The sequence below is a fragment of the Eptesicus fuscus genome, chromosome 1 (assembly GCF_027574615.1).
Source record: "Eptesicus fuscus isolate TK198812 chromosome 1, DD_ASM_mEF_20220401, whole genome shotgun sequence".
In the NCBI taxonomy this organism is placed as follows: Eukaryota; Metazoa; Chordata; class Mammalia; order Chiroptera; family Vespertilionidae; genus Eptesicus; species Eptesicus fuscus.
Window position 1 is genome coordinate 60162617 of NC_072473.1, and position 24252 is coordinate 60186868.

Genomic DNA, 24252 nt, shown 5'->3' on the forward strand with positions numbered 1-24252 from the left:
GATTATCTAAAAACTATAAAATTGGAAGTTATATTGCTGATAGGGAATCTTTTCTGAAGGACTTTTAAAATCAACATTGAATAACACTGCAGCTGAGCAATCTAGATATTAAATGAGCAATCCAGTTAGTATCAAGCCTTCTAATCATTAAAGGAAAAACTTATTCATATTTTGATTGAACATGGAAATATAATTTATTTTAGTAAAGTTTTTTGTAAGTATCCATTTTATATGCAAATACAGTATTTAATGATATTTAATTTTAGGAAAGTGTGTGGTTCTTGGAAGAGTCAAAATAAAATTTCATGTTCCAACCCTAGCCAGTTTGGCTCAGTGGATAGAGCATTGCCTGTGGACTGAAGTGTCCCGGGTTCGATTACAGTCAAGTGCACATGCCTAGGTTGCAGGCTGGATCCCCAGTGTGGGGCATGCAAGAGGTAGACAATCAATGATTCTCTCTCATCATTGATGTTTCTCTCTCTCCCTCTCCCTTTCTCTCTGAAATCAATAAAAATATATTTTTAAAAATTTTTCATGTTCCAGATTTTGCCTCTTATTCATTTTTGTTTGTCTCTATAACTTTTAATTTTCTATGTTACCTTAGGGTTAAAACAAAAGCCAAAATGTAGTAAATGGTTATAGATATTTCTTTATTTTTCAATAGTACAATAATAAAACAAAATAAAAGTAGAGCTATGAATGAATTTCTGAAGCATCCTTACTTTTTTGAATATTTTCATCCACTATCCTGCTCATAACAGATAGAGTTTGAAACAGTTTCCATTTCATGAGAAAAGAATTAGTGATCATGTTGGATTTAGCTTTCAATTCAAATCGCAAATGGTAACTATTATTATATGAATTCTATCTCCATATATTTCTGGACCAATAACTTTAGAGACTGCTTCATCCATTCCTTATATTTAGCCTCACCAACTTCTTGAAAAAAAATGATTAGGTGGTTTCTTAATATAACTTCTTTCCCCCATTTGTGTTATTGATGTACTGGAATATATTACATTTATTCCTTCTTAAAGTTCCATAAACATTTATTCAGTGTTCACTATAAGCTATGAATTGTGCTAAACATTAAGTTTATTGAAGTCTTACCACCTAGCACAGTATCTGGTCAGAAATAAATACTCAGAAAAATTTTATGAACTGGTGACACAGTGACTAACAAGATACATTTCCTGCCTTCAAGGACTTTGTAGTCTAGTGGGGGAGACAGACATAATTAAATGTAAAATATTAATTGTAATAGCCACATTTTATAACATGCAATATGAACAAATTTTGACCCAAGGTAGTAGTAATTGACTTAGACTGGAGAAATTGATACAAAGTACTTTACAGACTAATCATTCTATGGCTAATAGCACATTACTTAGGATAAGATATATTTTGCATAAAAATATGGACATTGAAATAAAATAAAAATACTTCTCTCTACATATCCCACTCAATTTCTAACTGAAAGTTGCATTTATAATTGTCTGAAAATATTCAGGGCTAACATGCATAAACAAACTTACACTCTCTTCTCCTACCTAATATTAAAGATACAGTTAAGGGAAAATGTTAATTTTAGAATATTTTATGATTTATCTATGCTTTTCTAGATAAATAACATTATATATTTAAAATGCATGTGTGTGAATGATACATCTTAGAGAAGTTTAGTTCTGTTGCTAAAGAATAGTCTAGGATTACTACAAGACAATTAAAATAAAAGAGGAAACATAAAAATCATAGTACTCCCTGTAAGAGAATCAGTTATTAAACTTCATTTCAGGTGTGGGGAAATGAAAACTTTTAAACATACAGGAAATCATTTAACAGTGAATTTAAGAATGTAAGTGTACACATACAGTAAATATACTTAACAAATAGATTGTACTTCTAGCATTTCACTTTAAAACTTGATTATTTGTGGGTTAATTTTTATGGCCCCTTCCCGTATAAGTACTCTTTTTCTAATACTAAGTGCAGGTATTATTATGGAAATATTTAGAGCCACTTATTAGTTCAGTGGGTTTCCTGTACATGGTATTTGCCCAAAAGTTTTAAAAACATTGCTACCTTGGTCCTACCCCCATATATGTCGATAGATTTAGTCAGGGAGACTGGTTTTGGGGATTTTTAAATAAACTCTATGTGATTGTAATGTGCACTCAAGATTGAGAACCCCAATGTAAGAGTTCAAATAAATCGCCATTAAATGAATGATAAATACATTTTTAACTTGTGTTTCTTTATAACAGCTTTATTGAGATACAAATCACGTACTATAAAATTCACTCATGTGGAGTGTACAATTCAATGTTTGTACAATTCAATGATTCCCAACAATCATTACAATTTTAGAACATTTTTATCACCCTTCCCCCAAGAAAACCCAGTGCCGATTAGCAATCAATCATCATTTCCCCCAAACTCTTACATGCCTGGAACCACTAAGCTACTTTCCGTCTCCATAGATATGCTTATTGTAGATATTCTATATAAATGTAACCACATAATATGTGGTCTTTGTGTCTGACTTCTTTCAGTTAGAATAATGCTTTCAAGGTTCATCCACATTTTAATATATATCTAATACTGCATTCTTTCTATGGCTGAATAATACACCATTGTATGGATATACAACATTTTAATCCATTTATCAATTGATGGACATTTTTATTATTTCCACTTTATGTTTATTATGAATAATACCCTGTGAACATTTGTGTGCAAGTTTTTGTATATATATTTTTAATTCTATAGAAGTGGAATTGATAAGTCATATGGTAACTTTGTTTAACCCTTTGGAAAAAAAAATGATTTTACAAAGCACTGCACCATTTTTCATTCCCACCAGCATTGATTAAGGATTTCAATTCCTCCACATCCTGGAAAACACATGTTATTTTGTGTCTTTTTTTATTGTTGTCATCCAAGTGGATGTGAAGCTGCATCTCATTGTAGTTTTAATTTGCATTTCCCTGATAGCTAAAGGCATTCAGCATGTTTTTTCATGCATTTTTTGTCCATCATCTTTGGAAAAATGACTGTCCTTGTTTATTCTTTTTTTTTTTACTAACATAAGATTTTTAAAATATATTCAGGACACTAGTCTATCATCAGGTATATGATTTATGATTTTTTTTATTTTATGGTTTGTCTTTTCACTTTATTGGTGGAATAATTTGGAAAAAAGTTTTTTAGTAAATTCTACTTTACTTATTTTTCTTTTGATACTTGTGCTTTCAGTGTCATATCTAAAAATACTTTGTTAAATCCAAGATCATGAAAATATTCCTCCTATATTTTCTTATAATAGTTTATGGTTTTAGCTCTTAAATCACAGGAATCAAATGCCATTCTATTAAATATGTGGATATCTAGTTTTTCTAGCAATATTTGCTGAGAAGACTGGGTTTTCCCCCATTGAGTTGTCTTGGTACCCTTGTCCAAAATAAATTGTGAACAGGAGGATTTATTATGGACTTCTAATTATGTTTCCTTGATCTATATGTGTATTTCTTATTTTTATTATTTTATTATTATTATTTTTTTAATATATTTTATTGATTTTTTACAGAGAGGAAGGGAGAGGGATAGAGAGCTAGAAATATCGATGAGAGAGTAACATCGACCAGCTGCCTCCTGCACACCCCCTACCGGGGATGTGCCCGCAACTAATGTACATGCCCTTGACCGGAATCGAACCTGGGACCTTTCAGTCCGCAGACCGACGCTCTATCCACTGAGCCAAACCGGTTTTGGCTGTATTTCTTATTTTTAGTACCACACTGTCTAGATATTCTTGATTTGTAGTAAGTTTTAAATTCAGGGTTTCTCTTTTTCTATTGTAAAAAATATATATATTTTGGCTATTCTGAGTTCTATACACTGAGTGGCCAGATTATTATGATCTCTGAACGCATAATAATCTGGTCACTCAGTGTATATCCTATATAATAAAAGGCTAATGTACAAATTGTCCCCTCAACCAGGAGTTCAACCAGCAGGCAGGCCGGACAACCGCCCATGTCCCCTCCCCCTGGCCAGGCTATCCGGACCCCACCCATGCATGAAATCATGCACCGGGCCTCGAATATATATATGTATATATATATATATATATATATATATATATATATATATACTCAGTTTGTCAAGTTGTAGTTGGATTTATGATAGGAATTATGTTGAATTTGTAGATTGATTTGAATTTTTTGACATCATAACAATATTAAATGTTCTGATTCATAAACATGAGGTATCTTTCCATTTATTTAGGTCTTCTTTTTGTTTATTTTCATATTTTAAATTTCCACTATACAAGTTTTGAACTTCTTACATTTATTCCTATATATTTTATCCTTTAGCAGCTATTGTAAATTGAATTATTTTCTTAATTTTGCTTTTGAATTATCATTGCTACTGTATAGAAATTCAGATAGGATTTTCTATGTACAAGACCCTATCATGTACAAATAGAGGTAGTGATAATTCTTCCTTTTCAATATGGATGCCATTTGTTAATTTTTCTTGCCTATATCTTATAGCTAGAATTGCTGGCACAAAATGTGAGAACAGAGGTCCTTGATCTTACTTAGAAAGGAAACATTTAGTCTTTCACCATTAAGTATGATGCTATCTGCAGTTATTTCATAGTTGCCCTTTATTGGGTTGAGAAAGTGTCCTTATAGTTCTTATTTATAGTTGTGTTGGTGTCATTGCAGTTTTAGTTAAAAAATTTAATTGACTTTCAATTACTAGTGAACTTATATGTCCCATTGCTCAAAATTTACTAAAGGAAAAGCATAAAAACATGTGAGCAAAATGTTTAATTCATGCACAACTCAGCACATAGTTACTACTGGTTAGGTAGTAGCTGATCTGGGCAGTTAATTGTATCTAAAGAAAATCAGTTGCTTAAAAAAATGTGTGAGATTGTTCTTAAAGGAATGTACATTTCTTTCTATGTTTAAAATGAATGAGTCTTATCTTTATAGGTTTGGAAACAGTACAGTCACTGGACATTGTACGTTTATTCCAAAAGTATTTAAGTCAGCTGTTGATATAATGTTGGTCATAAACTTCCTTTCTATGATTGCTTTCCATAAAATATCTAAATGATCCCCACATTTATTTTTGAAATATATAGAAAATTACCTCAGTTAATTAAAATTTAAAATTAGCATACATTTTTTAAAATTTTCTCTACAAGAAATGGTTCCATTGTTTTAATCTTCCATGACTAGACAGAATATCTCAAATCATATTTCCTGCATTTAGATTGTAATTGAAGAACTATTTCACTTAAATAATGCCAGGAAAGGCATTGTTAACCTTTCTTTATTGGGGGTTCCTAAAACATTAAGCAATGCAGGTTATTGACTTTGAGATTAGATTGCTTTTAGATGACACAGCCTGAGAGTCTATGACTTATTGCAAATAGGTGTTCTGACTCAGTGTTAAAGTCTGTTCAATCATGAAATGATCCCTACAATATGATTTTTAAAATAAATAGATGAAAAGAGCCATTCATTTTGTTTATTTGTGGCAATCATTGATTTAAGTTTCTTCTTGTATATTCTGATTTTAGTAGAAGCAGATAATGACATAATCCAACAAGGCAAATACACCATTTAGTTTCTCCTTTAGAATATACAGCCAATATTGATCAGGTCACATATTTTTGGTAACTTCAATATACTCCAGGTAAATAGACACATAGAAAAGGGATATATAGAGAACCTACTTTCTTACTTAATTGGCATAAACAATGTTTCCTGAAAAGTCTGATTTTAAAATCTGTGACTTCCAAATACATTTGTAGTCTACCATTGAAAATGCAATGAGAGACAGAAAACAGGAAACCTATTGCTCACCTAAAGAGGCTTTGGTAAAATGAGAATAAAGATTAGAGCAAAGCTATTAATTTAAGGAGTGGGACAAATACAATAATCCATAGAATCTTGGAAAGAAATCAGGACAAAGGTGAAACTCCTTTTATTTTAGTGTCAAAGGTGATCATAAAAAAAACTACAGACAATAATGATTGAAAAGAACAATGAAGGAGATAAACTCATAAAACCCAGCTTTAATTAGGCAAAGAGTGAAAATGTTGTTAATTGGCTTGGACAAGAATATGTTTAATTGATTAGAGTCTCTTGAATTTGTGTTCACAGTTTGGAATGGAGACCTCCAAAATGACATTTGCATTGCTTGATAATAATACTAATCATGGTAGTTTGTGAAAACAAAAAATAAGAGTAATAATAGACCATTATGAGTGCATTTTTTGTTAGGTTGCAAGCATCAATGGTTCATGAATGTGAGAATCAGAAAATGGAGAAAATATGATGCTAAATAAAGAGCTAAGTTATAGTTGGAAATGTAGATTTGAGACAATTGCATGCTGAAACCAAAAGAGTGTTTGATTTTAAAAGAAAGAAGATCTAATTGTCTAAGCATGACAGTTTTGGGTACATCCTTCAAGTATATGATAAAATTTAGAAGTCTGAATACCATTCATATTTTACATATATTTCTGTGGCCTTATGGATACAATTAATTAAGTCCTTATACTAACCAAAATAAATGTTATTATTTGATGGTAAGATCTGGAGTCTTTACCATTTTTGTTCTACAAAGTATGCAATACCATAACTTCATAGCTTCTTGTACTTCAGCAATAAAAAATGATAGTTTCCCAGCAGCTATCAAATGTGGTAAACCACAGCAGAACAATCCCAGGAAACTTAATTCTAGCATAAAAGCATTCATTTAAAGTATACAAAACTTTAAAAATGTAATTTAATCAGTCAGGGTGAAGAAAAGTAGATATTGTGCATCAGCATAGCATAAAGTTCAGTTTATAGGGGGAAAATCTGATTTTCAAGAAAGATTGAAGTACAAGTCATAATTTTGGATGATTAATTAAATGGCTCTATTGGATATATAAGATTCAAATGTTAGCACCTTTAGTTAGTTTCTTTTTTTTAACTTTTTGAAGACAGTATGAATGATACATCAAATTAGCACTAACTGAAGAAGATATTATCCCCTTAAAAGGACACACATATAAATAAAAAAATACTTGTATATACAAAAAAAAATACTTGTATATGTGATAACCTAAAAACCTCAAAATAAGAACATTCCCATCTATCTTACCTAATAAAACAGTAATATGCAAATTGACCACACCTTTGCTACACCCATAAGCCACGCCCACCAGCCACGCCCACTAGCCACGCCCACCAGCACATCAGAAGCAAATATACACGTTAAACCAGCAAAGATGGCGGGGAAGAGGGAAGCACCCATGCCAGTGAGATCCAAGCCATGATGGTGGACTGGGGCAGGCAGTTAACGCCCGCAGCCGGCTGCCCAGGTCCGCCATCACCGATTGTGGACCGGGGCAGGCAGCCTGGGTTAAGGCCTGCAGCCGCCTGCCCAGGTCCACGATCAGGGATCATGGACCAGGGCAGCTGCCTAACCAGGTCCATCACCGATCATGGACCAGGGCAGGCGGCGTGGGTTAATGCCCGCAGTCGCCTGCCCCGGTCCGCCATCACCGATCGCAGACCGGGGCCCACAGCCGGCTGCCCAGGTCCACCATCACCGATCGCGGACCGGGGCAGGCGGCGTGGGTTAACGCCTGCAGCCGCCTGCCCAGGTCCACGATCAGGGATGATGGATCAGGGCAGCTGCCTAACCAGGTCCTGGATAAGGGCTTCAAGTCAGCCATCGCCAGTGGCAGCTGACTCAAAGCCCCTATCAGGGATCATGGACCAGGGCAGGCAGCGTGGGTTAATGCCTGCAGCAGGCTGCCCAGGTCCCCGATCACGGATCCAGGTGGCGTGGGTTAGCACCCACAGCCATCTGACCAGGTCCCCGATAGGGACTTGGAGTCTAGCATAATGAAAAGAATAGTCAGCAAAAGCAGGAGACAAGGTTTCATAAGTTCTCCCCCAGGTCACCACTGTTCTCTTATACATTTTAATTATCCCAGACTTTGCATGATGGGATTTGATTTGAATTATTCCTGATAGAGATTACATGGCATGAATTGTAGGCTCATTCTTTCTTTTTGTGGTTGCCTGACTGAGAAAGGCCTTGGAATGAGAGAAGGCACTTTTATTTTCCTTTTTCATTCTTTAGAGGCTGAGGAATTACAGTTATATGAAGAATTTAGTGAGAGAATGAAAGTCTCATGCTGTATTTTTCTGTAAGTTTTATCATGTGGACTATCAAAAACTTGGTGGGATCCTTTTCAAGAGGTGTTACAAAAATTATGTTGGAATTAACATTCAAGAGTAAAAGGAGAGAAGTGAGTGGTGGGTAAAGGAAAGAACTTTGTCCTAGAAACCAAATAGAAGCCACATAAACCTTCAGATTCTTACTCATTGTGCTTTGGAGGTATTAAAGGATAATTTTAAAAAAAGTTAAAATCATGACTTATAATCTGTATAGATAAAAGGCTAAGTGACCGACATTTGTCCATCCGTCCGACCAACTGGTACATATGACGCACTGGAAATATAAAAATAAACTTTGACTCGCACATGTGCCATACATATAAAGCTCTCGCTGGCGCTAATTTGAATGTTGCATTTGGTGGGAAAGTTCTTTTCAGAGGGGATTTTTGTGTTGCCATGCTATACGATTGGCCATAGTACAAATAAGTTTTAAAGTTCTGTAGTGTTTGGGGATGTTTCAGACAGTTGTCTCTTAAAACAAATATGAGATCAGAGGATTCTGCTTATAGTGAATGGTTAGTAAAACTTGGAGATGGCAAACTTGATAGCAGTTTTCATTTAGGAATGGATATTATTGAAATTCCCCATGAAATGATTTTTAATGGATCTATTATTTAAGCCATCTTTGGAAATAGTATATCTATAGATAATATTAAAAATATATCTAAACATGCAATTCTTTGTTCAAAAAATGAGCACGTTCAAAAATTAAATGAAGAAATTTTGGATATACTTGATGGAGATTTTCATGCCTATTTGAGTGATGATTCCATTGACTCAACAGATGATGCTGAAAAGGAAAATTTTCCTATTGAATTTCTTAATAGTATTACTCCTTCTGGAATGCCATGTCATAAATTAAAATTGAAAGTGGGTGCAATCATCATGCTATTGAGAAATCTTAATAGTAAATGGGGTCTTTGTAATGGTACCAGATTTATTATCAAAAGATTGCAACCTAATATTATCAAAGCTGAAATATTAACAGGATCTGCAGAGGGAGAGATTGTTCTGATTCCAAGAACTGATTTGTCCCCATTTGACACTGGCCACCCATTTAAATTAATTTGAAGATATTTTCCTGTTATGCCAGCATTTGTGATGACTATTAATAAATCACAAGGACAAACTCTAGACAGAGTAGGAATATTCCTACCTGAACCCATTTTTGGACATGGTCAGTTATATGTTGCTTTCTCTCTCACTTTTTTTTAAAGTATTTTTAAAAAATATTTTATTGATTTTTTTTTTACAGAGAAGAAGGGAGAGGGATAGATAGTTAGGAACATCAATGAGAGAGAAATATCGATCAGCTGCCTCCTGCACACCTCCTACGGGGGATGTGCCCGCAACCAAGGTACATGCCCTTGACCGGAATCGAATCTGGAATCTTTCAGTCCACAGGGCGACGCTCTATCCACTGAGCCAAACCAGTTAAGGCTGTTGCTTTCTCTTGAGTTCAAAGAGCATGTTACGTTAAAGTTAAAGCTGTAAATACTTTATCTCAAGGGAAATTAGTCAAGCACTCTGAAAGTGTTTTTACTCTTAATGTGGTATATAGGAAGATATTAGAATAAGTTTAATCACTTTATCAATCATTATTTGCATCAATGTTGTTTTTATATTACGAGTTTGTTATTGTTATATCAGTTTGTTATTGTTATATCATTTTGTTATTGTTTACTTATTAATAAATTTATGTATTATTTTCATATACATTGTACTCATTTCCTTTTATCTCTCACACTTTTATTATAGAGAAAGGGCAAATTGCAATATTAAAATATTTCATCTAATTAATTCCCTTTCAATGTGCACGAATTTCGTGCACTGGGCTACTAGTAACTCCATAAAGACAAATTATTCAGATTGGTTTTCTCTTTTAGTAAAATATTCCTTTTTTTTTTCATTTAACAGTCAAAGTAACTCTCTTAAAAACACAGAAGTTAGTGACAAAAATAAACCCAGAACCCAAACTCTTGACTTTTTATGTACTCATTACTATAACACACTGCCACATCATGAGCTTCCTGGAATGAAGCAAAGTGAACCAGAGCAGCTGACATATGGTTTATCATTGGACTGTCACCTTGGTTTTCAAAAATTCAGGATGTACCTAAGAACTCACTTCTCAGATTGTGTCTGGACAAAAATGAGTAGAGTTAGAGATACTTTTGACTTGATTCTTTATATATATATATAAAAGCCCAGTGACCATAATGGTGGAACAACCCCAGAACAAATGGACTGACCAGTGGCTATGACGCACACTGCGGTACCAACCAGCATGATCTGGGCCTTGATCAGCCCCCAGCACCCCGATCGGGAGTGGGGCCAGCCACCCAACTGCCAGCAGCCCCTCCCCACAACCAGTCCAGCCCGATGGGCCCCCATCAGGGCAGGCTGGCCGGACCCCACCCGTGCACGAATTCATGCACCCAGTCTCTAGATTGTCATAATGGATTTCACTTGAGCTTTAAATTCCTCACTGAAAATGCCACAGGAATTTAATGGATTAGTCAAATCACAAGCTTGTAGATATTTTCAGGAAATGGGCTGAGTTGCTTGAAAAGTAAAGCTTTCTTTTTTTTTTCTTTATATATATATATCTTTATTGATTTTTTTACAGAGAGGAAGAGAGAGGGATAGAGAGTCAGAAACATCGATGAGAGATAAACATCGATCAGCTGCCTCCTGCACACCCCCTACTGGGGATGTGCCCGCAACCAAGGTACATGCCCTTGACCGGAATCGAACCCGGGACCCTTGAGTCCGCAGGCCAACGCTCTATCCACTGAGCCAAACCGGTTTTGGCAGTAAAGCTTTCTTAATATTCCAAGTTTAAGTTTCTTCAATTCCCACATCACCTGCCAATACATACATTCATTCAGTGTGCATTATAGTAGGGAATAGTGTTTCAAGAATGAGATTCAGATTCAACATGCAGAACATTTGTCAATTTTTTAAGTTAACCCTTCTATTCTTGTTCATAAAACCATATGCAGTTCCATAATTCAAGTCTTCTACTTTTACATGGGAATGGAAGGAGAGAAAATTTTATACTGGAAAATATTACAATATCCCTACCTGGGTTAATAGCTTTATCCATGTATCCATGATCTTTATTGTTCTCTAGCATACATCACATCACAGATCCTTAGAATAGGTTTATCATGCTTTTTTTTTTTTTCTGGGGAGGTTGTGAGGCATATCCCTCACTGTAACCAATGGTTCTTTTAAGCAGTAAACCACAAGTCAATGATTCTTATTCCAAATTTAGTTTGGTGTTTGGTGCCCTTGTTTATATTTCTATGGGGAAATTCTTGTACAATCAATGAGTAGAGGTTAAAAACTCAACAAATTGAGAGTAGAATATTCTGACTTTATAACAAAAGTTTATTTGGAGCTCATATCCAGAAGTCAGATTATCCATAACCCTCTCACACTGGTGGTGGCTTATTTCCTAATAGGGAGTAAAACTTATAACAGGCCAATTGAATTATAGGGACATTTTAAAGTGTGTCATTATTTAACCAAAAAATTGTTTATCCTTTAGTGCTTGTCCACACAAATTTTGGAAACATATTTTGATGTGTCTAACATACTGGAAGATGCATACTAGTAAACATAATGGGCATTTTGTGAGTTATTTTTTAGTCATTTGACTGTCATTTTAAAAATGGCATATTTTATTGTTTTCTTTCAAGAAAAATAGTTTTACATATAATAACGTTACATGCAATAAACATTACTATTTCAAGCAAAAGGATTTTAAGTATAATAATTTTACATGCAATAAACATCAATATTTTAAGAAAAACTATTTTAAATATAATGTTACATGCAATAAACATTAATATTTCAAGAAAAAACTATTTTAAATATATTACACTCCTAAAGTTAATATTTCAAGAAAAATGATTTTAAATATAATAATGTTACCAAAACTGTACTAACATAGTATAAAATCACAAAAGTTGTAGGAAATATTAAAAATATGCAAATAACAGGATTGCTTCTATTATATTCTAAAATATATTTTTCCTCTGGCTCTATTTTGTTTCATCAGTTTATGTTGTTAATTATATTCCACAAATGAATGAGATCATGTGATACTTACTTTCTCTGACTGACTTATTTCACTTAGCATAATGCTCTACATCTATGCTGTTGCAAATAGTAAGAGTTCCTTCCTTTTTACAGCAGCATAGTATTCCATTGTGTAGATGGACCACAGTTTTCTAATCCACTCATCTGCTGATGGGCACTTAGGCTGTTTCCAAATCTTAGCTATTGTAAATTGTGCTGCTATGAACATAAGTGTGCATATATCCTTTCTGATTGGTGTTTCTGATTTCTTGGGATATATTCTAAGAAGTGGAATTAAAGGGCCATTTTTAAATTTTTGAGGAAACTCCATACTGTTTTCCACAGTGGTTGTACCTGTCTGCATTCCCACTAAAATACAAAAGGGTTCCTTTTTCTCCGCATCCTCACCAGCACTTGTCATTTGTTGATTTGTTGATGATAGCTATTCTGACAGGTGTTGTTTTGATTTGCATCTCTGGGATGACTAGTGACTTTGTGCATGTTTTCATATGTCTCTTGGCCTTCTATATGTTCTCTTTTGAAAAGTGTCTATTTAGGTCCTTGGCCCATTTTTTGATCAGATTGTTTATCTTCCTTTTGTTAAGTTGTCTGAGTTCCCTGTAAATTTTGGAAATTAAATCCTTATCAGTGATAACATGGCAAATATGTTCTCCCATGCAGTGGGTTTTCTTGTTGTTTTGCTGATGGTTTCTTTTGCTGTACAAAAGCTTTTTATCTTGATGAAGCCCCAATTATTTTCTGCTTAGTTTCCATTGCCATAAGAGCTGTATCAGTAAAGATATTGCTACGACATATGTCTGATATTTTGCTGCCTATGAATTCTTCTAAGATTTTTATGGTTTCCCATCTTAAGTTTAAGTCCTTTGTCCACTTTGAGTTTATTTTTGTATCTTGTGTAAGTTGGTGGTCTAGTTTAATTTTTTCCATGTATCTGTCCAATTTTCCCAACACCTTTTATTGAAGAGACTATCTTGACTCCGTTGTATTCTCCTGCTTCCTTTGTCAAATATTTTTGCTGAGTATAATGGCTTGGGTCAACTTCTGGGTTCTCTGTTCCGTTCCATTGTTCTATTTGTCTATTCTGGTACCAGTACCAGGCAGTTTTGAGAACAGTGGCTTTGTAATATAGCTTAATATCTGATATTGTCCAACTTTATTCTTCTTTCTCAGGATTGTTGCAGCTATTTGTGGTCTTTTTTTTTATTCCATATGCATTTTTGGAGAGTTTTTTCTAAGATCTTTGAAGTTTTCCGTTGGTATTTTAATGGGGATTGCATTGAATCTGTAGATTGCTTTGGGTAGTTTGGACATTTTAATGATGTTGATTCTACCAATTCATGAATACAGTATATGCTTCCATTTGTTTATGTCTTCCTCTTTTTTCTTTTTTCAGTGTCCTATAGTTTTCCAAGTACAGGTCTTTTACATCCTTAGTTGTTTATTAATAGGTGACTTAATTTTTTGGTGCAATGAAAAAAGGATTTTTCTTTCTTTTTTTTAGTTTCTCTTTCTGTGAGTTCATTATTTTTGAATAAAAAAACCATAGATTTCTGGGTGTTGATTTTGTATCCTGCTACATTGCCAAATTCATTTACTAATTCTAGTAGATTTTTGATGGAGTCTTTGGGGTTTTCTATGTACAATAACATCATCTGCAAATAATGACAGTTTTACTTTTTCTTTTCTAGTTTGGATGCCTTTTATTTCTTCTTCTTGTCTGATCACAATGGCTAGCACTTCTAGTACTATGTCAAACAAGAGTGGTGAAAGTGGGAATCCCTGTCTTGTTTCTGTTCTTAGGGGATGTGGTTTTAGTTTTTGCCTATTGAGTATGATAATGGCTGTTGGTTTGTCATATATGGCCTTTATCATGTTGAGATATGCTTCCTCTATTCCCACCTTGATGAGAGTTTTTATCAAAAATGGGTGTTGAATTTTGTTGCATGCTTTTTCTGCATCTATCAATATGATCAAGTGATTTTTGTCTTTCAATTTGTTTATGTGATGTATTACATTTATTTATTTGTGAATATTGTACCAGCCTTGCATGCCTGGGATAAATCCTACTTGATCATGGTGTATGATCTTTTTATTATATTGCTGGATGTGATTTGCTAATATTTTGTTGAGGATTTTAGCATCTATGTTCATCAAGGATATTGGCCTATAATTCTCTTTCTTGTAGTGTCTTTATCTGGTTTTGGAATTAGGATAATGCTGGCCTCATAAAAGGAGTTTGAAAGTATTCCTTCCTCTTGGATTTTCTAATATAGTTTGAGGAGTATAGGTGTTATTTCTACTTTGACTGTTTGCTAGCACTCACCTGTGAAGCCTTTTGGACCTGGGCTTTTGTTTGGTGGGAGTTTTTTTTTTTTTATTACTGTTTCTATTTCATCAGCTGTTATTAGCCTATTCAGATTTTTTTTTTTATTCTTCTTGATTCAGTTTTGGGAGTTTGTATTTTTCTAAGAATTTATCTATTTCATCCACTTCGTTCAGCTTGTTCGCATATAGTTGTTCATAGTATTTTCTTATAATCCTTTGTATTTCTGTGGTTTCAGTGGTTACTCCTCTACTTTTGTTTCTGATTTTATTTATGTGTGTCCTCTCTCTTTATTTCTTGACAGGTCTGGCTAATGTTTTATCGATTCTTTTTATCCTTTCAAAGAACCAGCTCTTGGTTCCATTGATTTTTAGTATCATATTGTTTAGTCTCTATGTTATTCATTTCTGCTCTAATCTTTATTATTCCCTCCCTTCTACTTACTCTGGTCATTTCTTGTTGTTCTCTTTATAGTTCTTTAAGTTATAGGGTTAAATAGTTTATTGCTGATTTTACTTGTTTTTTTGAGGTATGCCTATAGTGCTATGAACTTCTCTTTCAGGACTGCTTTTGCTGTGTCCCAGAGGTTTTGGGTTGTTGTGTGTTCATTTTCATTTGTTTTCAGAAAATTTTTTATTTCTTTCTTGATCTCATTGATAACCCATTCATTGTTTAATAACATGCTATTTAGCCTCCATATGTTTGAATGTTTTTGGGTGTTTTTTACTGTAGTTGATTTCTAAATTCATTCCATTGTGATCTGAGAAGATGCTTGATATGATTTCAATCTTCTTGAACTTGTAGAGACTTGTTTTGTGTCCTAACATGCAGTCTATCTTTGAGAATGAACCATGTGCACTTCAGAAGAATGCATAATCTGCTGTATTGGGGTGAAATGTTCCATTACCTTGAGTACTTCATGCCATTCCCTTCTGGCCTATAGAGTTTCTGATGAGAAATCAGGTGTCAGCCTTATCAGAACTCCTTTGTAGGTAACAGTTTTCTTTTCTCTGGCTGCCTTTAAGATTCTCTCTTTGTCTTTAATTTTTGGCATTTTAATTATGATGTGTCTGGGTGTGGGCCTGTTTGGGTTCTTCTTGTTTGGGGTTCTCTGTGACTCCTGAACTTGTGTGACTTTTTCTTTAACCAGGTTAGGGAAGTTTTCTGCCATTATTTCTTTAAACACCTTCTCTAGGCCTTTCTTCCTGTCTGCCTCTTCTGGCAGGGGCCTAATGGCATGTTTCCATACTTTAACATTTTTGAAAGTGATAAAATATTATGGTTAATTCATGCAATTTTGGCACAAGATGGCTGCCCCCACCTCATCATAAGATGGCTGCTCCCACATCATCACAAGATGGGAGGCGCCATGTCATCACAAGATGGCCACCATAAGATGGCCACCACAAGATGGCCAGCAGGGGAGGGCAGTTGGGTGTGAACAGGCCAGCAGGGGAGGGCAGTTGGGGGTGATTGGGTTGGCAGGGAAGGGCAGTTGGGGGTGATTGGGCTGGCAGGGGAGGGCAGTTGGGGGCAACCAGGCAAGCACGGAGGGCAGTTGTGGGCAATAGCGCAGGCAGGGGAGCAGATAGGTGTTAAGCAGGCTGGCAGGGGAGCAGTTAGGGGGCTATCAGGCTGGCAGGCAGAAGCAGTTAGGGGCAATCAGGCAGGCAGGCAGGCAAGTGGTTAGGAGCCAGCAGTCCCGGATTGTGAGAAGGACATCCCCCAAGAGGGTGCAGGCTAGGCTGAGGGACTCCCCCCAGTGCACAAATTTTGTGCACCGGGCTTCTAGTAGAGAAATAGAGTGAAATGAAAGTATTCTTTTTGCCCTGGATGGGTGACTCAGTTGGTTGGAGCATCATTCTGTACACAAAAGGGTTTTGAGTTCTATTCCAGGTCAGGGCACACACCTTGTTTGTGGGTTTAATCCCCAGCTGGATGTGTATGGAAGACAGCCTATGATATTTCTCTCTCACATCAATGAAAAACATATCAATGGGTGAGGGTTAAATATAAATGTAGTTTCATTGAAAAAGCTTTGGTATAATAAAAAAAAGTCACAATTTCTCATCCATAAAGTGCTTATTACTTTGTGCATAGTGTATAGTTTACTTAATTAAATAGACAGTGTTAAAAATGAGTTCCATACTTCTCTCATGGAATCCTTTTGAGGTTATTCAGGGAGCAACTGGAGATGATATGAGTGTAGAAGTATGAAAAATGTTTGGAGAGCCTGGAAGACATCTTGTCCCCGCTCCAATCAGAGGTTTGTTCTACCACTTTACTGAAGTAGCTATAACAAGGTTAATACTTTCTTCTATGTTGCTATATCCAATGATCAGTTTAAAATTCTTAATCTTACCTACCTGCAGCATTTGAATCAGATGATGACTTACTTCTACTTGATTTACTTTCTTCTCTTGGCTTCCTGGACCTCACTCTCTCTTGATACTCTAACACCAAATCCATTCAGTCCCAGTATCATCTGCTGAATTATTTTAATCTTCCCAGACTCTTAACATTGCAGTGACCAGAGCTCCGTTTTCCAACCCCTTCTCTTTCCTTTTTCTTTTTTAGCCAAATGTTTTATTATACAACAGTAGAATTGCACATGCATAAGAAATACTCATTTCAAAGTGTTTTTTAATTGTTGACAGTCTTATAGATACCCCCATTTTCCTCCCTATCCCCCTCCACCCAGCCTCTGCTCCACCCCATCTACTCTCACTCTTTTGGGGATCTCATAGGGTCTCATGGCTTAAATAACATCAACATACTGATAACTTCCAAATTTACATCCTCAGCTCACACTTCTCCTGGATGTCTAATAGGTATTTCCAACTTCATATGCCTGAGACTCAGCTTCTGATTCCCTTTCTCCAAATTTGCTCTTCCTGAAGCTTTGTAATCTCAGTTGCTGGCACAAACTCTAGACTCCTGTTTCTGTTACACCAGATACCCAGTCCCTAAACAACTACTGTGGGCTCTCCCTTTAAAATATATACAATCCAACAAGTTTTGACAATTTCACTGCTACCAATCTTGTCCAAGCCACCATCATCTTTTGTCTAGCTTATTGAAATGGCTTCTTAACAGGTATTCCTACATTTCCCATTTTCCTTCAATCCATTTACATGGCACCTAGCCAAACACATACCAAACACATTTCTGAGTCACAAAATTTGTTCTTTTTGTTTTATTTGCCTTGGATTCTCTTTCCTCAGATATTCATATGGCTTGCTTTTTTAACTCCTTTAGATCACTGTTCAAAGTCAGCTCCTCAACTAGACCTTCCTGGATGACTCTATGTGAAATAGCAACTGTACGCCCCAGAAAAGTTTATCCCTTTGGTTTGTATTAAATTTTGTCACACAGAATTGATCACTACATAATAGATTATGTAGATTTTATTATGTTTATTCTCTTTCACACTTCCTGTAGAATATATTCTCCATGAGGGCAGATATTTTTATGGTTCTATTTCACAGCTATATCCTTAATAAGTGGAGCAGTATATCACACAGTGTAGGTGCTTATTAAATATTTATTAAATCAATGTTCATATGAAGTATCCTTGTCTTTTGTGTCCTGCATAGATCATTGGTAGTTTATTCTCATCAGATTTAATAAATTTTGAGCTTTGGTGAAGATTCAGATAATGCAAAAGCCATTGAGTTTTCATAAGTACTGACATATCAGCACTAGCCAGTATTTTCAAGGCAGTGGTTGCCATTTAAATGTTTTGTGTTTAACTTATTTATTTACATACGAGAGGCCTGGTGCACAAAATTCATGCACTCGGGCGCAGTGGGGAGGTCCCTCAGCCTGGCCTGCTCCCTCTTGCAGTCTGGGAGCCCTTGGGGGATGTCTGACTGATGGCTTAGTCCTGCTCCCCACAGTCAGACATCCATAGTGCTGCTGTGGAGGCAGGAGGGGCTCGCTCCCACCACCACCGCTGAGCTCCCCAGCCATGAGCCCAGCTCAGGGTTTCTGGATGATCTGTGCTCCCCCTGTGGGAGTGCACTGACCACCAGGAGGAAGCTCCTGCATTGAGTGTCTGCCCGCTCATGGTCAGTGTGCATCATAGCAACCAGTCATTCTGCCATTCGGTCTATTTGCATATTAGCCTTTTATTATATAGGATTTCAGAATATTCTTGTTTTAAATAAATGGTTAGAAGTTATATTAATTCCTAATTGCTATTGTAATATTTACCACAAAACTAGTGGCTTAAGGAGAAACCAAGATGGCGGCATAGGTTAAACACCTAACCTACAGCTGGGCACAACAATTTAAAAAATACAACTAAAAGTCAAAACGGACATCATCCAGAACCACAGGAAAGCTGGCGGACTGAAATGCCCACAACTAGAAGGAAAGAGAAAACCACAAGGATAATCAGAGGAGCCGTAAAAGCCTGAGGTATGGAGACACGGGTGGAGACACGAGCAAGCGCGCGTGCGGGGAGGACGGAGCCGGAGAGGAAGGGGCAGCTGACGGCCTGGCCGGCGTTCACTAGCAGGAAGGAGATAAAAGCTCCAGATTGAGCTGAACACCAGCTCCGACTGCACTGAACCCCAGTTCCGGGCGAAACCCTGGGAAGCCAGGCGCACGCTGGGGGAATGCATCTGGGCTGTGGGGCGCAGGCACAGAGGAGCAGTGGAAGGCAGAGCTCCAGAGGCGCGCACGGGAAGGTGCGCAGAAGAGGGAAGGTTGCCTGTGCCGCTGAAGCGCCAGACTGCGCTGAGACCCAGTTCTAACTACACTGAAACCCAGTTCCAGGCGAGAATCTGGGAATCCAGATTCATTAGGGGAGAGACTAGACTGTTTGGCAGCGGGCGAAACTCCAGGGCGCGTTTCTCTCAGAGGTGTTTGCAAGGAGTACAGAGGGACACAGACAGAGGAACCTCATAGGGCGGGGCTGACAGGAAGCCAAGGTTGTAGGCTGTACCCTGTAGCTCCGCCCCATCCAAGCTGAGCAGAGGCTTATCCCTGCTGAGTGCCTCAGGCAGTAGCTGACCTACACTCCATTGGAGACCCAGAAACGAGGGCATCTAGTGGTCAGTGTGAGATGACACCAGATTTCAACCACGCGCACAAGGGTCACATTCAGGAGGCAGACTCAGTGAGCGCCAAAGCATTGCTGCATCAAGACCCGGCCCATAAACATGTCTCCTGCACAGCAACTCTTCCTATATAGTCAAAGAGGGTCCTCATGGCCAATTGGCCTGGAGGACAATTCCTCCCAGTGACACCAACAACAATCAAGACTTAACTATACAAAGGAGGACCAAGATGGAGGCATAGGGTGGAAGCATGATCGTTGCCTACCACAACAATTTTGAGACTACGACGGGAGAGCAGAGAAGACACCATCCAGAACCACTGGGGGGCTGGCTGAGCAGATGCTCTACAACTAGAATAAAAGAGAGGGGTACGTGGGATGATGCTGACGCCAGTGACCCAAAGTCCACACTTTAAGAACTACGGCTCAGGTGACACAATGGCGGCCTGGAACGTGCTCGGCGCAGTTCCCCCGGCGGTCTCCGGCTGAGGGGACGGCTCCACTTGCTGCCGAGCACGGACAGAAGAGCCCCTGGGAGACATGGGGTGGGAGACTCCGCGCTTGCTGACCTCCGAGTCCTTCAAGAATCTCAACGCCCCGGAAGCGGCCAGGTGCGCACGCTCGGCGACCGGCCTCTGCTGCAGACCCAAGGGCCGACGCAGCGACACCGGACCAGCCCGCCGCCGCGCACCAGGCACACCGGAGCTTCGCCGAGCCCGCCGCCCAAGGAGTTCTGTGGCAGCCGCCCTGGAGCTCTGAGAAAATGACCGAAGGAATTGCTGAGAGGGAATTGACCAATAGGAATTGGGATCAAGAAGACGAAACCCTGCTGAGACCCGGGTCCAGGCGAGGCTGCGAGCCTCTGGGCTCAGGTGTGGTCATACGCCCTTGGGTCTAGGTGAGGCCTCACGCCCCTGGGTCTGGGTGAGGCCACGCACCCCTGGGTCCGGGTGAAGCTGAATCCCGGGTCCGGGTGAGGCCGTGCGCCCCTGGATCCGGGTGAGACCATGCGACCAGGGGTCTGGGAGAGGTCACGCGCCCCTGGGTCCGGGTGAGGCCACGTGCCCCTGGGTCTAGGTGAAGCTAGATCCCGGGTCCGGGTGAGGCCGTGTGCCCCTGGATCCGGGTGAGGCTGGGTCCCGGGCCCGGGTGAGGCCATGTGCCCCTGGGTCTGGGTGAGGCTGGGTCCCGGGTCCGGGTGAGGCCTTGTACACCTAGGTCCGGGTGAGGCCACACGCCCCTGGGTCCGGGTGAGGCCATGTGTCCCTGGATCCGGGTGAAGCTGGGTCCCGGGTCCGGGTGAGGCCACGCGCCCCTGGGTCTGGGAGAGGCCACGCTCCCCTGGGTTCGGGTTAGGCCATGTGTCCCTGGATCCGGATGAGGCCTCGCGCACCTAGGTCCGGGTGAGGCCACGCGCCCCTGGGTCTGGGAGAGGCCACACACCCCCGGGTCCAGGTGAGGCCATGTGTCCCTGGATCCGGGTGAGGCTGGGTCCCGGGTCTGGGTGAGGCCGCGCGCACCTAGCTCCGGGTGAGGCCACGCGCCCCTGGGTCTGGGAGAGGCCACTTGCTCCTGGGTTCGGGTGAGGCCATGTGTCCCTGGATCCAGGTGAGGTCTCGTGCACTTAGGTCCGGGTGAGGCCATGCGCCCCTGGGTCTGGGAGAGGCCACGCACCCCTGGGTCTGGGTGAGGCCACGTGCACCTGAGTCCAGGTGAAGCCGTGCCCCTGGGTCCGGCCGAGACCAAACCAGAGGGAGTCGGACCTCCGTTACCACCATTTGTCCACCATCCAGAGCTGAGGGGGCAGTGCTGACATGTACACATAAGAAACTGGTGGACATTGAAATTGGGTCTCTAAAGAACTGTTGGTCCAGAAAGAAACTCACTACAGACTCATTCATCTGCCTGTCAGCATAACTATTATTGCTCGTCTCACATCCAATTCTTATAAGTATATCTCTAGTGACACATGATCTCGCTCATCTAGGGGAAATGATGAACAACATAGACTGATGAACAAGAACAGAACCAGAAACAAGGAGGCATCGATCGGACTATCGGGCCTCAGAGGGAGGATAGGGGAGGTTGGGGGGAGCAGGGAGAGATCAACCAAAGGACTTGTGTGCATGCATATGAGCCTATCCAACGGTTAAGTTCAACAGGGGGTTGGGGCATCCGTGGGGAGGGGTGTGGGATGGGAATGGGGGGATGAGGACAAATATGTGACACCTTAATCAATAAAGAAATTAAAAAAAAATAACTAGTGGCTTAAAACAATGAAAATTTATTAGTGCATGATTCTGAAAGAGAAAAGTCCAAAATGCTTCTTTAAAGGGTAAAACAGCATGATATTAGGGCTGCATTCATAGGGTCTCATGGCTTAAATAACATCAACATACTGATAACTTCCAAATTTACATCCTCAGCTCACACTTCTCCTGGATGTCTAATAATAGGTATTTCCAATTTTATATGCCCGAGAGGCTCTTGGGATGAATCTGTTTTCCTGTATTTTCCAGCTTCTAAAAAGCTGTCCACATTCATTGGCTCATTCTTGCATCAATTTGATATCTGCTTTCCTCTTCAGATATCTTTTTCTGACTCTCTTCACCTCCCTTTTTCCCTCATAAGGACCCTTTGGATTATATTGCATGCACCTGGATAACCCAGGATAATCTCATGCTTTGAAAACTCTTAATTTAATCACATATGCAAGTTAACATATTTACAAGTTCAGTGTTAAGGATGTAGACACTTTTGAAGAGTCATTATTCTCCCTACCACATAGGGTTGAATTTTTAATGAAATTAATTTATTTTTTTATTATATAGAATTTTATTTTTTTTAAATTTTCACAGAATATATTTCACATTAAAGATTCTCACAGTGGGAAAAATAATAATTTATTATTTAAAGTTTTGTATTTGTGAATATTATTTTGGGACAAGTAAAATGAACACATTTGAGGAGTTAAGTCTCAGTTTAGAACATGTAATATTTTGATACCTTTACAGGGTACCTCTTCCCTCTGCGTGGAATTTCTCTATATTCAGAAGTTCTCCAAGCTCATTTTACCAGGACTTAGAAATTAGTAACGTAAAATATCCTGATAGTAATAACATTTCCTAACTTTAAAGTTTCCCAAAGACATATAACCATCAGTGACTGGTATCAACTAAACAAAGGGGGAGAGTTTTTAAACATTAAGTGCTGCATAAGTTTCTGCAGTCTTTACTTATGAATTAATAGCTTTTCCTCTCTCCATAACTCTTAGGGCAAATATAGAAGTTTGATTAGGTATCAATAGTAATAAAGCTGAATTCCTTTTAAGAGTTTGGTAAATTAAAATGCGAAAGCTCATATATAATGTTCAGTTACATTGTGAGTCTTGAGAAGCTGGAGGACAACCTCATTCACTCGCCAGAATGTGGAACTCTGTCTCACAATTTCTTGGATACAATTCCTCTCAAACCTTTTCCTCACAGATTAAATTATACAACTAGCAAGGTGATTAGCAGAAGAAGTTTATCTCACCAGTGGACTCATCTGTTATTTCTTCCTTATTGTGAGATGAATGGCATGACAGAGCAGAGGCAAAGAGGTGTACAATCAATTTTCAAGGTATTAAGTCAAGAATGTCAGAACTTCCATAGCATGACAACAGCTTTGCAGATGCCCCCATCATGATAGTTGAAATAACAAAGCCCAGCAAAGGTGAAAGCCCAGAGTGCCAAGAGGCCTGCCTTGGCAGCTTTCTGCAATGCTTCCTTTTGAACATAGGAACAACTTGTCCAAGGCCCCAGTGACTATGGAGAGAGAGGACCGCAGCCAGGGAGTAGACCGTCGCAGAGGAAGGATTCAAATATGCAGCTGGAAGTAGGCCCAGGAGCAAAACACTGACAACCCTCTCACCAGTCCAGTGGAGAGACACAGCTTTGGAACCAGAATGGTGGCTGGGTGACAGGTGAATGTGCTTTATTCCACACCATCTTGGGGTAGGTTGGTCCTGGAGAAATGCTGAGATTTGAGCAGGTCTGACCACTGGGGTTCAGAGGAAGAGAGCTCGGCCTCCTCAGGCACCGCAGAGGGCACTCAGCTTCCACACACTAGCCATCTCGCTCCTGAAGGTTCAAGGTCATCTAATGAAATTAATTTAAAGTGGTGATAAGAAACATGTCAAAATCTAAAAATAAGAATGAAACCATTACAAAGGTAATATATGGATCTTAATATGAGAACTTAGGTATAAGAAAAATGTTTTCCTGTTTTTTAAAATTCTGCCAGTACTGTTAAAATAATATATTCTGCAAACCAGTCTGCAAGCTCAGGTTTTCATCTTAACAAAGAAGGAAATGCAGATACTTATGAAAATTTGATTTACAACATTACCAGGTCTTTATTAAATAGCATACTGTTTTGTTTTTAGTCTGGGATGAAGGTTCAAGAGAATTTTATTTGCTCTAAACCTTGGCTAATCCTGAATATAAACTTAG

General features: G+C 38.6%; 1 protein-coding gene and 1 pseudogene across 6 annotated transcripts in view; one reads left to right on the plus strand and one right to left on the minus strand.

Annotated features, from left to right (window-relative positions):
- PCDH11X (protocadherin 11 X-linked) overlaps positions 1–24252 on the plus strand; it is a 1077187-nt gene that overhangs the window by 370168 nt on the left and 682767 nt on the right. The window lies entirely within an intron of this gene.
- On the minus strand, positions 23398–23873 carry LOC103300426 (succinate dehydrogenase [ubiquinone] cytochrome b small subunit, mitochondrial-like; annotated as a pseudogene).